Below are 23,452 nucleotides of genomic sequence, written 5' to 3' on the forward strand. Positions count from 1 at the left end.
TAACTTCCGGGGTGTACATCTGATTTCGGACCAGTTAATGCATTGGTTGAGGTTTTTATGGTGAATCTTCAGTTAATAAGGTATCCAACAGTTATGTCACTATAATCTCCCCTCCTCCATGGTTGATTAAGGGCTAAAACAGTAGGATTACAAGGTAATTGGTGGGCAGTTCCTTTTCAATTTCAAATAGTGTGCCACCCCCTTCTATAAACCTATCCTAAACTTGGTAAGGACTGATGTTTGATTAGTGGGACATGTTAACCTTAAATACTTCTAATTTAGATGGGGTTATAGTGCTATGGACATAGTGCAAAGGTTGGGCATGTAACTGACAGATCAAAAGGCCACTGGAAATCGGGGTGTCACCTTTGACTATAAAGGGTATGGTGAATGGACACCGGGTGAGCAGTACGAGTTGGGTCGTAACCTAAGGATGTGCGCAGGCACAGTGAGCTTAACCGTAGTTGTTTGGGAGCAAGTTCATCCACGTTGGACTGCAATGGAATGGGCAGGGCCCCTGGAAAGGAGAGCGCGGTTGTATTGACGCTTGCAATGTGTTAAAGAAAGTAATGCTTGTTCTTTTTAAGTGCAGGATGCCGCCAAAAAAATCGCAGAAGGGTAAAGAGCCCTCTACAAAAAGTGATGAATACCTTGGTTTTACGGAGTTGCTGGAGTATACGAGAGAGAAAGGCATGGATTGGGTGCTAAAGAACATGCGAGAGGGGGCTAGAGCAGACGCGAACCCTCGGGAAGAAAGAGGGAGAGGCAAGAGAGCGAGGCGCACTCCGGAGAGGTTTAAAGAGTCAACAAAGGGCAAGCGGCCCAGGGCGACACAGCCCCAACCAGCTTCATCAGGTGAGGAGGAGGTGCTAGAGACAATAGACTCACCTGCAGAGAAAGATGAGGATGGCATAAAAGGACAGAATAATACTGCTAGGCATACGCAAATAGGAGGGTGCCCCGTCACTCCTGTGGGGGCCCCAGGTCTACGAGGTTTGTTACCGCCAGTGGTGGCGCAGCCAGGTAGTGGAGTGTCGCAAGTGTGGATACAACCTGGGGGGGTCGCACAGTTACCAGGGATGCAATTGTACGGTTCCCATGGGCAAACAATTGGTAATGGCCCCTTAAACTCGTTAATTCCCGCAATGACGTATCCAACGGGGGCAGGGCAGGTAATGTTGAATGCTTACACAAACTTAGGGTGTCCTTCAAAGACATCTATAGATAACAGTACTGCTGATCATTCTGTGCCCCATAATAGTCAAGCGCAGGGAGGGGCTGGAGGGCAACCGTCTGGGCATCCACTGTTGGCATTCAGTCCACTCATGTTTGGCTCATCCTCCATGACCCTATCGCCATCCACGGGGATCACTTGGCATGTGCCCATAGATGTAAAGGAAAGGATACTTAGAGATGAATATATTGACGTGTTTGACCTTATCAATGCAGGAGTGGCGGCAGGGAAGTCAAAAGGTGGGAAAGAGGGCGAGTATAGCCAAAAGAAGTCGTGGACGGAGTGGTCCATGAAAAACTGGATCACAGGTTTCGCCATCTATGCGGCAGTAATACTGGAGAAATACCCTATGTTAGGTCCGCAGATGATGAGTTATATATCCCTTATTCATGGTGCCGCTTCGGAGTTTCCAGGATTGGGGTGGTTAAAGTATGACAAAATGTTCAGGCAAATGAAAGCAGTTCACCCAGGTATTTCGTGGGACCAACGAGAGATCAATTTATGGCACACAGTTTTTTACTCCTCTCCCTCAACGCTTAAAGCTAGTGCCCCTGCTCAGAGTCAGTCCTTTCGGAGTGACAAAGGAGTCGGTGATAAAAAACAGGCCTGCTGGCAGTTCAATAGAAATGAGTGTACGAGGGGGGCTTTGTGCAGGTACAAACACTGCTGCTCCTACTGTGGTGGCACATCGCATCCTGAACTCAGATGTTTCAAAAAAAATGGAAACCCTAAAGAGCAGCCCACCCATACCACTCCAAAGGGAAAGCCACCCAAGGCATCCGACAAAGCTCCCAACTCCCATTAAACGTCATGTCTTGACACACCTACTCAGTAAATATGACAATTCTGAGGAGGCCCAATTCCTGCTCCATGGCTTCACATCTGGTTTTCGGATTCCTTCTTCAGCATCCCCTACTAAAGTCCCGCCTCGCAATCAAAGCTTGGTGCTCCAGAATATGGAGGCGACACGAAGTAAGATTATGAAAGAAGTTTCCTTAGGGCGTGTCGCTGGACCTTTCAAGAATCCCCCGAACCCTGAGCTTGTTTGTTCACCATTAGGTTTAGTGCCAAAGAAAGAGGCGGGCAAATTCCGACTCATACACAATCTCTCAAGTCCTCCGGGGTTATCGGTCAATGATAAATTAGATCCCGAGCTGTGCACAGTGCGCTATACATCTTTTGACACAGCCATTGAAAAATTGCAGGGTCTGGGTGAAGGTGCCTTAATGGCCAAGGCTGATATCGAGTCGGCATTTAGGGTAATCCCAGTTCATCCGGATGATACTAGGCTGTTGGGTTTCACTTTTGAAGACAACTACTTTGTTGATTTGTGCATGCCTATGGGTTGCTCTATTGCCTGTGCAGTTTTCGAGACCTTCGCAAGGTTCTTGGAATGGGCAGTGGAACAATTCTTGGCATCGGACAAATCCCACGCTGTAGTGCACTACCTTGATGATTTTTTATTTTTGGGCCCCAAGGGTTCACAGTCCTGCAGGAAGGCCCTGCTGGGCTTCCAACAGGTGGCTGGAGCTCTGGGGGTACCTCTAGCGACGGAGAAAACAGAAGGCCCAACAACATGCTTGACATATTTAGGCATCGAAATTGACACCAGAGCAGGTGTGTGCAGGTTACCAAAATCAAAAGTAGATGCCTTCAGAGGGGCAATTGATAGCTGTATTGGAGCAGGAAAAGTAACGTTACACCAGTTGCAGGTACTCTTGGCCCAACTGAACTTTGCCTTGCGGGTCATACCAATGGGCAGGGCTTTTTCCAGGAGTATAGCAAGGGCAATGTCTGGCCTGCGGGCCAAACACCACAGAGTTCGGTTATCATCTGAAGTGAGGGAAGACTTGCGTATTTGGCAGTGTTTCTTGCAGGAATTCAATGGCACGGTGTTGTGGCGGTCTGCCAGCACCACTAATGCTGATCTGGAACTGTTCACTGATGCTGCTGGAAGCATTGGTTTTGGAGCAATTTTGGGAGCCAAGTGGTGCATGCAACACTGGCCTGATGATTGGATAGAACGAGGGCTGACCCGTAACATTTCCTTTCTAGAGTTGTTCCCCATAGTAGTGGCATTGCATTTGTGGGGGGATATGCTCTCTAATAGGCGCATTGTATTTTGGTCAGACAGCATGTCAGTAGTCTTGGTGATTAATAACCAGAGCGCAACCTGCACATGGGTCCTCCGTCTCTTGAAGAATTTGATTTTGAAATGCCTGAGATTCAATGTCCATTTCACTGCTAGGCATGTTCCCGGTGTTGAGAAGAAAGCGGCTGACGCATTGTCTCGTTTTAAGTTAACAGAGTTCCGGGCACTTTGGCCGCAAGCAGAGTCGACAATGTCAGCTTTCCCAGCGGAGCTATGGAAGCTTGGTGCCCCACAGCCTCCGACTTGATAGCAGCATCCGTGGCCCCCAAGACTAAGTGTATGTATCAAAAGTCTTGGGAATGTTATATGTCATTCTTGAAAGGGGCGGGACTGGTAGAAGTCTTTATGCCACAGAGTGTTTTGGGATTCATAGTGCATCAGAAAGAGAAAGGAAATTCGGTTGCATGTATGAAGAGGCAACTTTCGGCACTGGCATTCTATGCAGGATTGCAGGGAGTCGCTGACCCAACAAAGGACCAGAGAGTGAGAAGGGCGGTGAAGGGTTGGGAGCGCTTGGCGCCTGGGGTGAAAGACTCTAGAAGGCCTATAGATGTGGGAAAACTGGTGAAAATTTTGGACACTTTACCATTGGTTTGCTTCACATCATACGAGACCCAATTATTTAGGGTGGCCTATGTGCTAGCCTTTTGCGGAGCTCTCCGAATCTCTGAATTACTCCCGGCATCGAAAACAGATAGAGAGGGTGGCCTAAGGTGCTCAGATGTGATAGAATCAACAGATGTCCTGAGACTTAGGGTGCGAAGATCGAAAACTGACCCGTTAGGCAGAGGGTCTTGGATACAGTTGGGAAGAGCGGAGGGCCAGTCATTCTGTCCAGTTAGCCTGATGAGGGAATTCATGCTAATTAGGCCGCAAGGGGCTGATGATAGAGTACTTCTTCACTTGAATGGTCTGCCCCTCACTAGGTTCCAGTTCACAAGGGTGGTTAAGATGACTTTAGCGAAGATTGGGGTGGACCCGTCCAATTTTACTTCTCATTCTTTTCGCATCGGGGCTGCAACAACAGCTGCGGGCTTGGGGTTACCCGAGCAGACCATCAAGAAGTTAGGTCGTTGGAAATCTGCATGCTACGAACGTTATGTTAGACCGCAATTACTTTAACAGCTGTACGATTATTTTCCTCCCATCGTTCTCATCGTGTCTCTTCATGTTTACCGTAGGTAACTCACCTAAGAGGGTCCAAATATGTTGGTGCGGTCATTCCTTCATTCGCAGGGCTGGAGCGATCTTCAAGGAGACGCTCGAACAAAGGGTGCACATGGTGCAAGGATGTGATCATCATTGGGTGGGAGTAGGTGGGCAACTCCTTGCTGATGTCCCTAAGGATCTAAAGGCGGCTTTGGCCAGAGGCATGCCTTTCCCAGATATATTCGTGTTGCACTGTGGGGGCAACGACATGATCCCGGCAGGAAGGAGAGGTGTTAAGGAATTCTTGTTTTCGACCCTAGCAGCTGTAAAAAATATCTTGCCCGAGGCTAGGCTGCTGTGGTCCGAAGTTATCCCAAGGTTAGTATGGCCGCGGAACGCACCCAGGAAAGCGGTGAATAAATCGGTGAGGAGGCTAAATCAATCGGTGGCGGAGATCTTGCAGAAGTCTAGTATCAGAACGATCCGTCACAAATTGATACAAATATCCAGGCTGGAACTGTATGCGGAGGATGGTGTACACCTTTCAGAGTCGGGCAACATGATATTTTTAGAAACAATCCTAGGAGCTATCTCCGAAATTCTTGAGCGCGGGGGGAGGTCGAGTCCGCCAGTAAGCGCCTCGCCCTGTGGCGGGGTTTCCGGACAAGAATAACACGGGAACTTCTTGTCCAGTGACAGTTTCCACCTTGGAACAGGTTTTTAGAAATCATCATGGACTCCGGGGCTGGCGGGAGAGTTGAGGCTGACCTGCTGGTGGCCTTAGCTTCTCCAGCCCTACCCTGGAAGCCGCTGGTTGCCCAAGTGGGGGCTTATAATTCACCTGCGGCTCTGTTGACCAAAAGGGGGTTAACGAAAAGAGAGCAGGCTATCTGGGTGTGGCCTGCTGGCGCAGCCCTGAAGTTAAACCAAATGCCCATTGGAGAATGGGCGGTAAAAGAGTAATTTGTAGATAAGAGTGAATTTTTAATGATGTGATATGAAAAGTAATTTGGACTTTAATTAAAGAATGCGGTCAATGAGGTAATTGACCTGTGATGTTAATTTTTAATAAACATACGCACTGCGGAAAATCAAGCGAGACTCCGGCGTTTAATTGGTAAGGGGGGCCTCTTGTTGAAGCATGCTTTGGGGCGGGGAGTGAGTGCACTTGGTTTGCCATCTATGCACGGCGCCACCCCCCTTCGGGGAGTGGCGCCGTTAGTGGTAAACAAAGTGCCACGTTAGTTCTTCCCCTTCCGGGTCCGCCGACCCGGAAGGGGAATCGTGGTAGCCCAATAAGACCGGGGCTTACTGTTGAACCGGAAGTTCTCTCAGGGCGCGAGGCTTAAAAGCCATCGTCCATTTTAGGAACCCCTCTTTGTTTGCTGGCCAGCCGAGGAGTCGGACCTCCGTGAAGTGGACACCCACCCACCCAACCCCAAAAGTTAGGTATTTCGGCAGGTCAAGAGCGGGGTTTCCGGACAAGAATAACACGGGAACTTCTTGTCCAGTGACAGTTTCCACCTTGGAACAGGTTTTTAGAAATCATCATGGACTCCGGGGCTGGCGGGAGAGTTGAGGCTGACCTGCTGGTGGCCTTAGCTTCTCCAGCCCTACCCTGGAAGCCGCTGGTTGCCCAAGTGGGGGCTTATAATTCACCTGCGGCTCTGTTGACCAAAAGGGGGTTAACGAAAAGAGAGCAGGCTATCTGGGTGTGGCCTGCTGGCGCAGCCCTGAAGTTAAACCAAATGCCCATTGGAGAATGGGCGGTAAAAGAGTAATTTGTAGATAAGAGTGAATTTTTAATGATGTGATATGAAAAGTAATTTGGACTTTAATTAAAGAATGCGGTCAATGAGGTAATTGACCTGTGATGTTAATTTTTAATAAACATACGCACTGCGGAAAATCAAGCGAGACTCCGGCGTTTAATTGGTAAGGGGGGCCTCTTGTTGAAGCATGCTTTGGGGCGGGGAGTGAGTGCACTTGGTTTGCCATCTTTAGGGCGATGCAAATATCGCCGCATTTTTGGCAGAAAAGTGCCGATGACGTGGCGATAAGGGGCTTGATAATATGCCCCTATAATGCTTGCACTGTCCTCGAACTTAACTGCAGCCATAACATTGCCTCTACTTGGAAGATATTTTTGGGCACCCAATAAAAGTTGGGCCTGATTTGCTAAGCTGTTTTGCATTCGAAATCCGTGCGATTCACAAAATCAGATGGTTTGTGAATGGAATATGGCTGTTTCGTATGTATTAAACCTGTTGTGATTGTTAGAAAAGCATTACTGACCGATGGGGTCAAACCCATATTAAACCAAGTTTAGGAAAGGGCTTGAAAGGGGAATCTCTTTCTATTGGCACTTCGCAATAACATAAAGTGTATTTGTAAAGCGCACGTTCAACACTACAGGAATCTTGGCGCTGAATAAGAGATGCTTTGTTGTTACCCAACTCAATGTTACTCACTTTATGGACCTCAGATGGATGAAAGGCAGAGTGGACCTGCCAGGATTTGAATCTGTGAAAAGGAGTTCGAACTCAGGTCCCTGCAGTAAACGCATTAGTCCAGTGAGCCACCTGACCCGTTATTAAACTGCTGCTGCCTTACTAACGGACAACGCCCGACAGAGGACACCAAAATCCTTCTTGCCATTTCAGCAACTCTGTCTTGGTCTTCACTGAACTTTCTTTGTCAGAATTGTTTACACTTTTGTCTTTTTTCTGCATCAACGCCCTTCAAAGCACTTTGAAGTGCTACTCTGGCTGCCCCAGGATTACACAAAAACAAATTAAAATAATGAAATGATAAAATGGAATCCGGCCACGAGTAATTACTAATAGCTGAGATTAATTAAAAAATGTAATCAATCCCTTTTATTTGTCTCACAATTAGTCTTGTGACAGAAACAAATATGGATTTGCTGACATGCGATTTTGGGTGTGGACCTGCAGACTTGCCACTCTGTTTGCCTTACTGGCAACTTTGCATACAATTGAGTGTGTTGTAGTAAGCCTTGATCAACTGAGGCATGGGCTATACTTGCACATCCAAACAAGTCTTAAAATGCGTTCACGTCACGGCTTGCATCTGCAATTACTGAATGAGAAATTATGTTGTTTGCTTTTCCATTAAAATAAATAACTTTACATGTATGTGTATTTGCAAGGTATGAAAGGGACAGTGTTCATTTTTTCTCGCTGCAGGAAATGTTTGTGGTGATATCAAGAAGCCCAAGAGTAAAATCCGCCCCCGGCTATAAAACAGGCCCACAAATGGTCAAAACTGCCGAACACTCTGACCTATCAGACCAGCCCATCGGTCACTTCCTGATTGCCTTATAGGCCAGCCCAACCGGCACGTTAATTGCTGCTTTTCCGGCTGAGCGGGTGTTCTGTCATCGCTGTGCTAAATGCGGAATTGCACAGCTTTTTATATTCCTGCCAAAATGTAAATTTCTGAGTCTATTAAAGACTAAAAGCCTCATCTGTATAAAATGACAAAATACATCACTGTTTAATTGACAGAAGAACTATAATGCAAAGTAGATGTAGTGTAATTGGAGCTTCCGCTGCAGATAGAGAGAGCTTGCTAGTGTTGCTTTAATTATTTCCTTTCCATTAATCCTCCAAACACCTATTACATCCACGGCATATTACACGAGAAAGCACTCCCCGATGTAAAACGATGTGCTATCTCAACTGAAATGCTGTGCTGAAAGGAATGCCAATATCATAGATACCCTTGTAATAAATGCCACAATGCAACAAAATAATGCATGCGCTTTAACATCGGTTGATGAGATGGACAACTAGAGGAGTGTCCTATTGCATCAATACATATGCTGCTTAAATACATAATTATTTGTATGGAATGTTTTTTTTTTAATCCGTGGTCTTGTGAGCTGTCTCTAGTAAAGCACTCTGACACCCACGGTGAGGAAGAATGTTGCTATATAAAAATCATGCATAAAAATTCACTAGAGTAGGTTATAATCAAAATGCACATGAATGCAAGCTCTTAAAATCACTTCACTCACATGTAATACGAGTTATTCTTCTCACGCTAGACAGCGCATTTCCTTCTGAAGGAGCAGTTGCTTTCAATTATCATATACTCTAAAATCTCTTACCATTGAAGCCGGTCACTCTAAAAGATGAATCACTCATAGGCCAAGATTTACTAAAGCATTGCGTCATCACAAAGTAACCCTAATTCAATTAAAGAAAAGCAAAGCACTGGTCTTTGTTTTCCAGCTAAAAAAAAAAATCCCACCGGAACTGGCTATCTGAGCCTATAAGGAGACAGGGTTAAAAAAAAGTTTCAATAAAGTTTTAATTGCGTTGACAATTCAGAGAATGGACTTAAAGCAGACTGCATCTGTTGGCTCTGTTGGCTCTATTTTTTGCCACATCAACTTACAACAGAACACAGTACATGTGAATAGAGAGATGGGCAGTACTGACAACTTAAATCTTTAAGACTTGAATTCTAAAGCCACTGAATTTTGAACATCCAAAGAAATAGATATTTCTGGATCACCACCAGAAAGAACACATTTCTGGCTTAGATTTTCTCTATTCATCACAGGGACCACTGCCACATCGCAGAGTTTCATATCAGCATTGTAGAAATGCTTCATTGGACGTGAGGGAGCATCTAGGCGTTTGTGTCCAAAGTCACTTGGTAGACAAACATAGTGGGCTAAGGACAAATTACTCTTTTTTGACCCAGGAGATGATTTCCCCTCAAGCAGATGCCCATGTAATCAAAATCTGTGCCAATTTCAGTTGTCTGGTCCTGATCCATGTGAGTATGCCATACTGGTGAATGCTTCAGAAGTATCAAAACATTACCATCAACCTCTTACAACCTTTGTCAAAGCAATAAGCAAAAAATCTGGAAGCGAGTAAAACCCTCAATGGCCAGGAATAATCCCAACTATCAGAAAATACCCCTTTCTGCATGGTCACTCCCATTTGTTTGTGGGCTGATGCTGCTGTTGTTTTTTAACTCTGTGCCCTGGGGCGCTGCTGTCCAGCCTCCAGTGTATTTGCTCTGACCCCTAAACACATGAGAGAATTGGCTAATTCCCAGTTGGGATATTAAACTATGGAGTAAGACCATAGTACATGGTGCAGGAAAATACACCAATGGCAGAAAGATAAATGCAACTTGTGGATTGCAGCACATGTTATGCCATCCAGTTGGCTGACATATGTAGATGGACTGCTGCAGCTTTTAAACCTGTAATCAAATCTGTTTTAATAAAAACATTTTTACAGGAAAATACTTAACTTTTAAATATTAAATGTCACTCCTAAGTAGGCCTTGTAGCCCACAAAGCAATGTGCCTAGTATTTAAATGTAGTATGTGCATGAATTTAGTGTTGGTAAATTCTTACAGTGACTAGTCCCCAAGAGCCTGAAAAAGCTGTTTTTACCGTAGAGAACCATAGCTGGTCTTTGAGGAAAACTAAAGTGCAGTAAAATGCTGTTTTGCTACCTCTACAATGGCATAAGATACCTAAAGATGATTCAAACACTGTTTTTTAAATATTTATCAAAAATCCAATTAAATTGAGGGGTTGGATTTTTTACAAATATACAGAAAAAGTAACTTTTAAAAAGTTACATTTTGCCTGCCTCAAACCCTGGTAAATTAAATAGCCCTAGCCTGTCATAAGCTAACACTTTAAGAGCTTTCCTCTTCATGAGGTATGTAAACTGGTCCTAGGGCAGAAACAATGATTTTGGCCTTTTGGAAGACAAACTTGGGCATGAGGTACCCGATTCATCTTGGCTCAGGAAGGGAAGTTAGAGATGGTTAAGAAAATTCACTAACTTGAAAAGTGACAGTCACACTTTACTGTAAATCTAAATGGAGACCTGGGGAAGAGAAGCCTTTATATATCAGGGTATACAATGTACCCAGCTTGGTACCGGAGAAGGGGGTGTCTGGTCTAAGAACTAGTTTGTTGCGTTGAGGAGGAGGGAACTGCTCACTTACCAAGAAACACCCCTGGCTGAGACACTAACCACCTCCATGGGTAGAGGGGGTCTGCCATATTGGACTTAACCCAGTACAGATCATTTTAGGATGGTTTGCTGTAAGTGGCTTTTCGGGGATTGGCATGGATTCTCCTTCCCCCACTGACTGGTGAATCACACATAAGCAGCACCTCACTCCCGGCTCATCAGAACACTTCTGAACCTGTTGATGAATGGAGGTGGACTTGACCTGCTGTCTCTGACCTTTGTGATGATCTGAAGGGCTGGCCCTATTTCCACTAATACACAGGACTATAAAGTGCACTCCAAGTTTAGTTGGCTAACCTCTTGTGTGGTTACAGGAACACAACATGGAATGACGAGTAGCAGTCAGTCAGTCAAAAAGCTTTTATTATCGGTTAAGAACCATAAAAAGACACATGTACACATTTACAGATAAATGACTAATTAAAAACAATGATACATAGTGGTCCTTAAGCATAATATATACATAAAATAGTTAAAAAGGTTGAGAGAGTACAGACATAAAAAGGACTACATATTCTAAGATGAGAGTTGCGGTTGAACAATCCCTAAGCATTTGGTTAGTAAGGAGCTTCATAATACAATATTTAATTTACTAGGGTATCAGTAGTTTGTGAGCATCCTATTTTTAATTTTGCTCACCGTAAATACCACATTGACAGAAGAAATCTAGCGGTAGCAAACACTGCCACAGGGTAGGTGTCGTATTTAAGGATTCTGAATACCTCCCTGTAGTCCCTAAGACCCCTAGATTTACAAAATTGGATGATCCATTAGGCTCTTGCTTTGGAGTAAGATGGGCAGAAGAGCAGAACGTGCAGATCTGTCTCACTACACCCTCACACCCTGGGCAAGAACTCCCTACTCATGGAGTTTTAGACCACTTATAAGATACACCCTAAGTAGCAATGAACCATGTCTAAACTGGATGTATAGTTTTTTGACCAGAGGGGGCTGAATGTCATCCAAAAATTTCTCGAAGTAGGGATGGACCTTTATGTCCAAAAAGGTATTGGTCAGCCTACCCATAGAGGAGTTTGATAATGTAAGATCAGTTCGGTAAAGCTTAAGTACCAAACTCAGCGATTTCTTGGATATCGAGGCGCAGGTCTCCTCAGGGGAAGACCACATGTCCCCTAATACAAGCGCCTGACACAGGTGCCTAATGTAGTTTAACCAGGGTATTTTCCCCACACCCTTTCTGAACAGGAGATCACCCAATTCCTCCCTATGGCTTATAAGCTCCGGGGTGGACCAAAGTCATCTCCAATATAGAATCGGACGATTTAGCACAATCTCCTGTATAGGTACCACACCAAGATCCAGCCGCAAAGGGGTCAACTGAGTACTTGAAGGAAGTCTCAAGAGGCGCCTGATGAAGCTAGTCTCCTTAAGTGAAAGTGGGGCAACTCCAACATGACCCCAAAGGTCCGCACCGTAAAGCGCACCCCCTCTCGTCTGAGCTTTATAGATTTCCGTGGGTGGACCCAACAGTTTTAGTGGTGATTCCTTAAAGACCTTTAGGATACCACCAGATGATTGGGCCAACTTCAGGTTAGCCTTAGCCAGGTGGGACCCCCAGTCCATTCTGTCGCTAGGTGTGACTCCCAAATAATCGAAAGTAGACACTCGATCCAGCACTGTACCATCCAAATGGGAGTGAGGACAGTTCAAAAGTTTGGTATTGTAGACCATGAACTTGATTTTGGACAAATTAATCTCCAAGTTCCTCAGTCTACAAAAAGAAGAAAATGCCTTTAATGTACGCTGAAGGCCCATAGACGATTTAGATAATAAAAGAGTGTCATCAGCGAATATTAGGGCAGGTATCTTGCGACCAGCTAAATTTGGAGAGTCTAGGTCTCTTGCTCCCATTAAATGTTCTATCAGCCCATTAAGGAAAAGTGAGAAGAGCGTGGGGGCCAGGACACACCCCTGCCTCACTCCCTTTTCACCGATTTTTTAACGGAGCCGACAACTCCCCGTTCCTACCATACCTCACCCTTGCGTATGTGCCTTGATGCATTTGTTTAAATAGATGGCACAGATAGGCCGGTGCACCCATCTCTAGTAGTACGGCCCAGAGCTTATCCCTCTGGACCAGGTCAAATGCGGATCGTAGGTCCACAAATATCAAGTATAAACTCCCCTCCCCCAGAGAAACTGTCTTCCAGTAGACCAACTGTAATCTAAACAGTTGGTCAATAGTGGAGACCTTTGCACGAAAGCCCGCTTAAAGGGAGGATAGAATGTGATGATCGTCCATCCAACTCTGCAAACTTGTTAGTAAAAAACAGGCAAATAATTTCTGAAGGACGTCTATCAAACTGATGGGGCGGTAGCTAGCCGGGTCAAGAGGGGAGGCCTTTTTATGGATGGGTATAATTTCTGCACCCAGCGAAGTTGGGGGGAACTCCATACCCTGGAGGATGGCATTAAAGTATACCCGGATACAAGGGGCCCACACCTTCGGTTCATTCATATAGAGGTCACCGGAGATCCTATCTAGGCCCGGTGCTTTCCCCACGGTCAAACTTCGAAGTGCCGCCTGGATTTCCAACAGGGTGCAAGGGGGACAGACATGACCCAGTCCCTCGGAGAGAGTCAACACAGGTATGCTCTTTCGGGCAGCTAGATTAAACAGAAGTACGGGGTAAGTGAGTGCATAGAGGGGCTTAAAGTGAGCTAGCCAAGATTTGGAATAATAGCAGACAACCCCTCTGCCGCTCCTCCTCGGACCAGATTCCAAAAGGACCTGTAATATCGATCGTCCAGGGCAATTTTGATGCTTTCCCACCTAGCTGCCTCCCACTCCATCCTGGCCTCCATAATCATTTTTTTATAAATTTGCCTAGAGTTTCTAATGCTTGACTGGGACCCAGATTTAACCTTGTTTATGAGGTTATTTTTAGCCATCCTACAACTTTTGTTAAACCAGTGGTCATGCTTTTTTGCCCTTGGTCTTTTAGTATCAGTAATATAAAAGTAATCGGCCAAAGTATGAAGAAGCTTATTATGGATGCACTGAATGACCTGGAGATGGGGCTGATTGCAATTGGGGCTCAAGAGGTCTCAAACCTCTGTTAGGGAGTTTGCAACATGATTGTAAATCTCAGCTAGCTTATCAGAAGCTAGCGCGACCCTCACCCACCTAATGCGTCTGCCACCCGCCACTGTAACAAGGTTTGAATTGGTAAGGGTCTCCGCAGCTCCTAGTTCATTGCGATGACCCAATGTAATAATTAATTCGGATGTACCATGTTACAACGCATACCATTACAACTACCTACCATTACAACGCGACCATTACAACGCATACCATTACAACGCATAGCGCTTAGAGGTGCTGGATAGTGGTAAGTATAATTTACTATTCCAACTCCAGTCCCCGTGGACACTAGGGAAGGTGTTGGATAGTAAATTATACTTATTCCCTATCCTAGAGCGCCCCCCAGCGCAATGCGTTGTAATGGTATGCTTTGTAAAAGTTGCGTTGTAATAGTAGGTAGTTGTAAAAGTTGCGTTGTAACAGGTGTATACCAATTAATTCTAATGACCGAGCCCAGAATTCTACATTAACCAGAATGTAGTCAATAGTCATGCTGTTCCCTGGTCTATTAAAGGTACTTATTCCTGGGACATCTGGAAAGAGTCTGCCATTACAGGCCCTAAGCAAATATGTTACAACCAGCTTGTATATCATAAGAGCCAAAGGCGATAGGCACTTTGCCGGGTACATAATACATTCCGGAATAAGCCAAGTGTCATCCTCATCCGAAGTGACACAGGGGATCCCAACAAGTGGTTCAAAATGACAATTGAGATCTGCGCCGATAATTTTATGATAAGACGAGGGAAAAGAAGAGAGTAGGACCTCTAGGGCCTCTAAAGTAGACATGCCCAACTGGAGTGGTGAGGGGCATAAATATATGTTAATCACTACCAGCCTTAAACCATCCAAAAAATTAAGTAAAATGCAGAGGATGTCCGGGCAATGTGTGTCTATTACCTAAATTGAGCACCCCAAATGCACAGCCACCCAGATACACAACCCCCGATGGTCTTCCCCTGGGTCCCTGGACAGCTGGCGAATAGAAAGTCGCAAAGCCCACCCTAGCAGGGGCAGACAGAAGCCAAGTCTCTTGGAGCAGACACAGATCCTAACTGTCCATCATCTCTCCCCATTCCGGATTGTGCAGCTTAGACCCTAACCCAGCTACATTCCAGGACCCGATTAATGGTCTACGAGTCCCCACTCTGGCTGGAGAAACTACGGAGGAGTAGGGCGTATTCAAGGGTGGAAGTGCTATATGTGTATATGAATCCAGCTCCCTTTCACCTTCTGTGATGCCACTGGTTAGGGGTGAGTATGTGTCCAACTCCCTTTCGCTTGATATGAGGCTGATGTTTAGGGGTGATGGAGATGTTATTAGACTAACCACCCTATGCTTAGAGACCAGCTCGGGAGGTCCCGCCTCAACAGTCAAGCCTTCCACAGCATGTCTCCTTGAAGAATTTGGAGCCAAACTGGCTAGGCCCGGGGGCAGCGGTAGTCAATCCACATTACTTAAGACACTATATTTATTAGCCACGGGTATACTATAGGCTGGATCTTGACCACCCTGATGGAAAAAAGGAGGGACCGGCCTGCCTGGTGCTAGTACATGTGCATAAAAGTACCCCAGGTGGCAAGTGTTAATTGAACCCATATTAGGAGAGCCTCCAATACCCTATATGTGTTTAACCACACCAGGAACCCAAAAGTTGACAATTACTATGGGCCCGATTCACAGAATGAGCTTAAGACTCAATCCTAAACTTACTACTATTTTGGTATTCACAGAATGCACTTACTACTTTTGGCATTCACAGAATGAACTTACTACTTTTGGCATTCACAGAATGAACTTACTACTTTTGGCATTCACAGAATGAACTTACTACTTTTGGTATTCACAGAAGTTAGGATTTTGTCTTAAGTTTGTCTTAAGACAGACTTAAGACAAACTTAAGACAGACTTAAGACAAAATCCTAACTTCTGTGAATACCAAAAGTAGTAAGTTCATTCTGTGAATACCAAAAGTAGTAAGTGCATTCTGTGAATGCCAAAAGTAGTAAGTGCATTCTGTGAATACCAAAATAGTAGTAAGTTTAGGATTGAGTCTTAAGTTCATTCTGTGAATCGGGACCACTGTCACCACAGATGTCTTTGGGTCTAGTCCCTAACCAGCTAACTCGTCGAGCATAAAGGATCTCTCCCTGACCACGGCCCATTAAGGGTCTGTATCTATTTAGCCAAAAAATTACTTTGTTCTTTAGCTCGGGATATTTTTCACCTCAATCGTTGGCCAGTGAGGGTACTCCTGTGCTTCAGGAGGTAGCTGGGGGCAAGGAGGGGGTTTATAAAGTCCTTTATCATGGGATTTCCAGGAGGGGTTATTTTGGGACCTCCCAGGATCTGGGCACTGTTTATCATGGGTTAATGGGGTGTGGAGTGATGCGTTAGGTATCAAACCAGATGCAGCAGGCGGCGCATTGGGATGATTAACTGAACCAGAACCAGTCGGAGCCACAATAAATTTCTGCGTGTTTAAAGGAGTCGGATCATGTATAGGGTTTTCAAGACAAATTATATCGGCTGAGTTTGACCCTTTAGTGGCCAACTTAGTTACACCTGAAGCCTTATTAATGAAAGGATTCCCCTTTGTATGGCTGACTGGGCTCCACCTTGGCCTTTGTTGTTTATCAGGGAAACTAGTTTATCAATCCTACTAGACAAGGATTTAACGTGAGAGTTGACAAGCTGTTCCATGTAAGCCTGGAGATCGGTCAATAAGTGAGTAGCCCAGATGGGAGGACCTTCACCTTAACTGGGGAAAGGGGGGCCGGGGTCACACTGTAGAGGTTCAGCTGAAGATACTATTCTCTTAACTGATTTTTTAGCGGGTTTCGACCTCTTGCTTCTACCATGAGATTTATGAGCCTTTAAGCCTACCGGTGAGAGGGGGCAGTTCAACCTCTATAGAAGCATTCGCGTCTGGCACAATCTGAGCACATGGAAGCTCAAAAAAAGAGGGCATACCAAATGACGTGGATTCAGGAGGGTTAACTGTGACTGCAGAGAAATCGCCCAAAGACATGGGGGTGGGGAGGCATAGCGGGAGTAAGAGAGAGTGGCCTTTCGGTATTCTCAATAGCCGTTGCCACCACCCCTATAGTTTTTTGGAGCATTTTGTCAATAGCTGTTAAAGTCGGCAGTGGTTGGGTCGCTGCCGCTGTTTGCCTAGTCATGGGGCGAGAAGTTGTAGGATTAGGTTTACCCATACTGCTCAACCTAGGTAGTTAAAAAAGAGATTATCAATCCCACAATTTACAGTTTAAGAACATATTAAATTTGGCACTTAAGAGAACAATAGTAAAAGATAATGGAGAAAAAAAAACAACAATAAGAACCGTCTATTGAAGACAAAACGTTATCGGGTCAGCTTTGACTGATCGTTTAAAAAAGAAAAAATTAAACATTATAATGATTACCGCTATGGAACATAAGTTCACAGCCCCAGGCAGTCAGTTCCATGGGGGCTTAGTGGGGCGGCCCAGTCCAGCCTCCTTCAGCCCCTGATGGCCACAGATGACCCGTCCTTGTCCCGGGCTTCGCCTGGTGCCCGCCCGCACGCGTCCCGCGCCGCAGAGGGAGCAGGGCTAAAATATACTAAGGGGAGGAGGGGCTAACTGTCCTTGGGTGTTGCCGGTGCTGTTGCGAGCACTGGGTTTGCTGGGACTTGTAGTCTCTGAGTCCCTCCCGGCAGGCAGGTGAGCGTTGGGCAGGCCGATGTTTTAGCCTTCTCCTTCCTTCCAGCCCCAGCAGGAGTGCAGCAAAGCTCTCCTAACAGAAGACAGCAAAGAGCACCAACAGGACACAGCAGCGGTGACAGGCCACAGCAGACACCTCCACGAAGCGGCAGGAACTGGACTAGGTCCAGCTGGTGGCCTTCTTTAGGATGTGTCCTGGTCCATGGGGACCGCCCCTGAGATCCTGAAAGTCTTAAAAGTGACTAGAGGAGCTGCTCTAGGAACTCTGAAAAATATGGAGTTTTTGGACTTCCAGAACCGTTGGCCCATCAGTGGGCACTCATGACAAAGGCATTTGATTTCAAAGAGTCTTTGACAGAGAGAACCTCAGGCTTGCCCTACTGTAAGATTTTGAGCTCCATAAAAAAACATAGGGCCAGATGTAGGTCACCAAATACTGGTCGGTAACGGCCGATTTTGGCCGTTACCGACCGGTATTTGGTGATTGAGATGTAGGGGGCTTAAATCTTACAGAATCGGTAAATTTACTGAATCTGTTGTCAGGCCGCTGTTGTAGCAGAATCATTGATCCCAGCTAATGCAGCATTGTTGTGGTGCTCGCACCGCAACACTCGTACAAGGGCAGACGTGTGTTGGTGGTTAGACTGCCACCATGAGTACGGCAGTTCCAGGACTGCCGTACTCAGAATAGGGCCCAAGACCGAAGAAAAGTACCTTGACTGAGCAAAGGCACAAAAACTGTAGCTCAATGCAAGGACTTTGGCAGCTGTGAAAGTTGAAATTTCTCCTGCTCTGAGCTTTTCAAGCCAGAGCCAATGGCTTCAGTGGGACCTTGACCAGTAGCTATTCAGCTCCTATAGGGCATCTGCAAATACAGTCTGCAATTTTACATTGCTGAAGGATTTGAACTTCGATTGCATACACTGGTAAGTGGGAGGTGGTAGAGCCTCAAAGCTGCTGGTGTTGCTCAGCCCAACATGAGATTGCGCTAATTTTAATTCTGTAAATTGTTTTACTCCGTTTTTTTAACAGTATTGATACAACACACCAGGGTCCAGAAGTTGTCAGTGGGAGTGTGGGGCTGACTGGACGCTCCGGGGGCCTGTGCTCGACTGTCCCTCCTTCCCGCCCGGTCCGACGCGGTGAATAGCGCCTTTGCGCGGAGGGTGTGGAAGGGAGAGCTAAGGCACTTCCAGTTGCGGTCAGCGGTCTAGGGGTTGGAGCACAGGATAAAGGGAGCTTGGGAGAGTGGCCGCATGTGGTAAGTGGGCAGTGGTAAAGCCCATAAGCTGCTGGTGTTGCTCAGCCCAACATGAGATTGCGCTAATTTTATTTCTGTAAATTGTTTTACTCCATTTTTTTTACAGTATTGATACAATGTACCGGGGGTCTAGAAGCTGTCAGTGGGAGTGTGGGGCTGACGGGACGCTCAGGGGCACTGTGCTCGACTGTCCCTCCTACCCGCCCCGGTCCGACGCGGCGAATAGCGCCGTTGCGCGGAGGGCGTAAAAGGGAGAGCTGGGTTGGAGCAAAGGATAAAGGTTACATGTGAGAGTGGCCGCGCAGCGGACGCGCCCAGCAGGCACACCACCGATGCGCCGCAGGCGTGCTAAAGGCAAGCCCATCTGAGCCCGTCCGTGGCCGTTTCGGGACGGGGGCCAGAAACCCTGGCCCAAATAATGCTCAACTTCAGTGGAGTATGGCACGATTGTACGATCTCCGCCCGAGGATATCTAGCACGTGCAGCCACAGTATGATGGCCTGTCAGGATGTTGGATGTGATCACTGCCCATTTAGCTACCGCACTTTAGGTAAGCTAAAGCTAGGGACTACAGGGCTGTCTTGCGGCCTGTTGAATTTTAGATCTATGTGCAAACATAAATTGGACATCTTTGATTTACTTGCTGATAGAAAACTTGACCTTTTATTCTTCACGGAGACATGGCTGGAATCCGACTCCGAGCCAGAAATTATCGAGGCCCTTCCCTCTGGCTACATGATAGCCAGGATTGATAGGACATCTGGCAGAGGTGGTGGGGTAGCCATTGTCCACTGTGCTCTCTCTGGAACCTATGACCATAGTTGATAGTGAGGCAGGCTCATTTATAATTAGGGTCAGCTCTCACCTTACGGTGAAAGGACTCCTGGTCTATAGACCTCCTGGCCCACATACACGGTTTTTGCCTAGCTTATTGGAAGGAATTATGGACTCAGCTCTACGGAATGATAAATTCCTATTGTTGGGTGACCTCAATATTCATCTGGAGAATTCCCTCAATAGGGGGGCTTTAGACCTGTGTCAGGAACGTCAGTCATTGCAATTAGGTCTGAAATCCATTGCCCCTACCCATCAGCATGGCCATTTACTGGATTCGGTATTCGCTAATTGGGAGGGAGTCGGAGTTACCACTCCCACCCCTATCCCCTGGTCCGACCATTTCTTTGTTCCCTTTGTGGTAAAGTTCCCAGAACCTAGAGCCCCCGAACAACCTGTGCTAAACTACCAATGTCGTAAATAGGCAGGTTTCTCACAGATCAAGTTCAATGAAGCTCTGGTCCGAGGGGGTTCACGGGGGGTACCAATGCTGAATCTGCCTGCCACAACCTAGAAAGATGCATAACTGAAGCTCTAGACAGTGTGGCCCCACTACTACAGAATAAAACTTTGAATAGATCACAGAAATCTGCACCTTGGTACAATGATGATTTGCGCCTGGCTAAGACTGAGTGTAAGGGTAATCAGAAAGGGGAGGAGGAATACATGTCCATTTATTTCCCCAGGTAAGTATCAAGGTTAATCAAGTGGAAAAATGGACACTTGTGACAATTCTAGACCATTGGTTAGAAAAACTATGGTATCCTCAAAAGACCCAATGTATACAGGTGTTGCGGTATATTTCGTTCATCCGCCCCTACATTGTGGTTTTTCGGCAGTTATCATCGAATACCATAGAGAGTGTGGGTGCCTGCCTCATCCAGAGGCTCCTCTGGTCTAGGTTGCAGTGTCCAGAGATGAAAAAAGGAGAAACCAGTGCAAAAAAAGGTAAAAAACTGTTAAAAATAAGGTCAACACCAGAAAGGATTTTAATGAAATGGTGGAGATCTTATATTTAAATTAAGTGGGTACTTATCCTAGATCGAGTTACTGGATCTAGAAGTGCGAATTTGCAAAAAATGTCGACATGTTTCAGCCCCCTTCGGCTCAACGGAGTCTATGGGGCTTTCGTCAGGACAGAAGGACAAACAAACATAAAGAATCTACTCACACTTTTTGTGTGGTGTTCAATGGAAGTAGTGAGGGTCAACATTAGCCACTCAAGTCTTATTAACCTGAAAAAGAAAATACACACAAATATGTTGTGCAGGGATAATATACATTCTCACAGTATTACAGGAGTGAGGGATGGCACAGTAGTGAGCATTAGTCTAAACTACTAGATAGATGCATGTTTAGCAAAAATAGCGTGAAAATTCTAAACAGTGGAGTGTCACCTGGTAGGGTAGAGGAAAGAGGGAGGCGAAAGTGAGCAAGAAGGTACTGCGTTGTGTTTTCAAGCAGCAGGGTGTAACTTAAACATAGCTGTGGTATATCAGCATCATGTAAGGATTAATCGAGCATTAGGACCTAGATAGTTCTAGTCACTTGGTCAAATTCTCGATAAAAATACACAATAACATATACATGATAATCCCAATATCTATTTTTTAATTGTATTGGGAATCTTTAAACAGAATAGCGCTTGAGAAGGGAAACGCGGAACAGCAGACCCCTTCGTGATATTTAAAAGCAGCGCAATAAAACGTTGACAAAAGGTCCCTCGACAATGGGTCTTGTTACAGACTTACCCCCGTTAGTGGAGTCTTTTGTTATCCTCGGGGAGGCCCAGAGCTGAGAGAAAGAGGTAAACAGAGGTCAGAATTACCTTACCTCAAGGGAAGAAAATGCTTCCCTGACTGATAAGTTCCGCCATTACCCGCGTGTGTGGGATCCTACGCCGCTTGTGCTGACTCTGCCCCCGGATGCCGGGCTGGTGTCCGGGGGAGCGTTTTTGACAGAGTTTTTTTGAAAGCACAACTTTATTAGGTATTACACGGAAACCTTAGCAATGTAATACTCGATGGTGTAAACAAACGTAATGCTCGTTTGTGGAAGCAAAACGGCGACAGTCAGTGATAATGAGAAAACAGAGCTAATTAATATGTTAGTGGCTAGGTAAGTTGCAATCTGTTTTGCAATATATAAAGTACAAGCCTTTACTCAGGAGGTGCGTGGGGTACCAGACATGGTTGAATGTAGTGGAATAAATAAAGCCGATGTCGGAGTTATGATGACCTCATAGTATCAGATTGATGGTTACGCAGTATACATTCAGTGGACCGCAAACTGGTGCCAGGGGACGTTGTCATTCATGCCTGTGATATTTGTTTTCAAACGGTCCACCCACCTTTGTTCTTTTTCATACAGAATTCTCTCTGCGTTGGGGGTTTTTTCCGTCAGCATCTCGATGACAGTCCATCTGATGTCATCACAAGAGTGTCCCTTCTCCAAATAATGGGCACACAGTTTTGTTGTAGTCTTTTTTAGGCGAATATTGCTCCGATGTTCCCCTATTCTGATTTTAACTTTCCGGCACGTCATTCCTTTGTACAGTTTATTGCATGGACAGTTGACCATATAAATTACATAGGAAGAGTTACAGTTCGTGTGTTGCTTTTGGGTCCAAACTAGAGTCTCTGACAGTTGTAATTGTTTAGAGTGGGCGGTATATTGGCAAGCTGTACAATTTCCGCAGGGGTAGTGACCACTGACCGGGGACATAGAAATGTTTCTGATAGTTTCTTGGTTATGTATTTGTCGTGGTCGTGTATGAACCAATGTATCTCGCAAGTTTTTAGTTCTTCTATTAGCAAAACGTGGTTTGGGCCAATTAAATTTCCCAGTATTAAGGATTTTCCAATTCTTATTGACCAGTTTTTGGACCTCATAGGTAGATGGACAAAACGTAGTTACACAGGTCATAAGATCCGGTATGGGGTCTTTTGGGTATGTTTGTAGGAGACATTCTCTGGGTTGATGGTTCGCACGTTTCATGCATTTCTGAATGGTACTTTGCGTGTAGTCTCTTTGTTTTAATTTGGTGCATAGATCCTTAGCTTGGGCTTTATAGTCATCTGTCTTGGTACAGTTCCGTTTCAAACGTAAAAACTGACTATAGGGCAAATTGTCCCTCAGTGGTTTTGGATGATGACTCTTATAAGACAGTAGATTATTTTTAGCAGTGGGTTTGGTGTACGTTTTGGTTTTGAGTTGATTGTTTTCCGCAAAAATTGTGAGATCAAGGAAGTCAATGGATGTGTTGTTGGCCATGTGTGTGAATTTTAGCCAAGGGTCCCTTTCATTTAGCCACCTCAAGAAAAGTTCCAGGTCAAGTTTGATATCCCAAATGAGGAGGATGTCGTCAATATATCTCTTCCAGTATAGGATACTGGAAGAGTACGGGTTTGCCTCATTTAGTACGTGTTGTTGTTCAAAATGGCTAACGTACAATCCAGCCACCGAAGGGGCGAAGGCACTGCCCATCGAAGTTCCATGATTTTGTAAATACAACACTCCGTTGTATTAAAAAAAAAATTCTTTGAGTGCTAGCTGGCAACACTGTAAAACAAAATGTCTTGGTGTGTGGTGGTTCCATTCTTCATTGTAAAGGACATCTTCCAGCATTTGCAGGGTGTCGTCTTGAGGTAGGCTAGTGTACAGTGACTCCACGTCAAGGCCTACCAGAAGCATGGTGTTTTGATCGAAAGGTATGTCCTTGATTTGCACTAGAAGGTCACGTGTGTCTTTAAGATAGGTTGGTGTCTTCTGCACTAGTGGTTTTAGGAATTCATCTGCGAATTTGGACAGAGGTTCAAGCAATGATCCTATGCCTGCCACAATAGGGCGTCCAGGTGGAGGTAATTTATTTTTATGAGTCTTGGGTAAGGAATAAAAGAAAGGGATTTTGGGTTCTTTAGTGCACAGGTAGTCAGCTTCCTTCCCTGTTATCCACCTGTTGGTTACTGC

This window comes from Lissotriton vulgaris, chromosome 3_1 (genome assembly GCF_964263255.1).
Source record: "Lissotriton vulgaris chromosome 3_1, aLisVul1.2, whole genome shotgun sequence".
NCBI lineage: Eukaryota > Metazoa > Chordata > Amphibia > Caudata > Salamandridae > Lissotriton > Lissotriton vulgaris.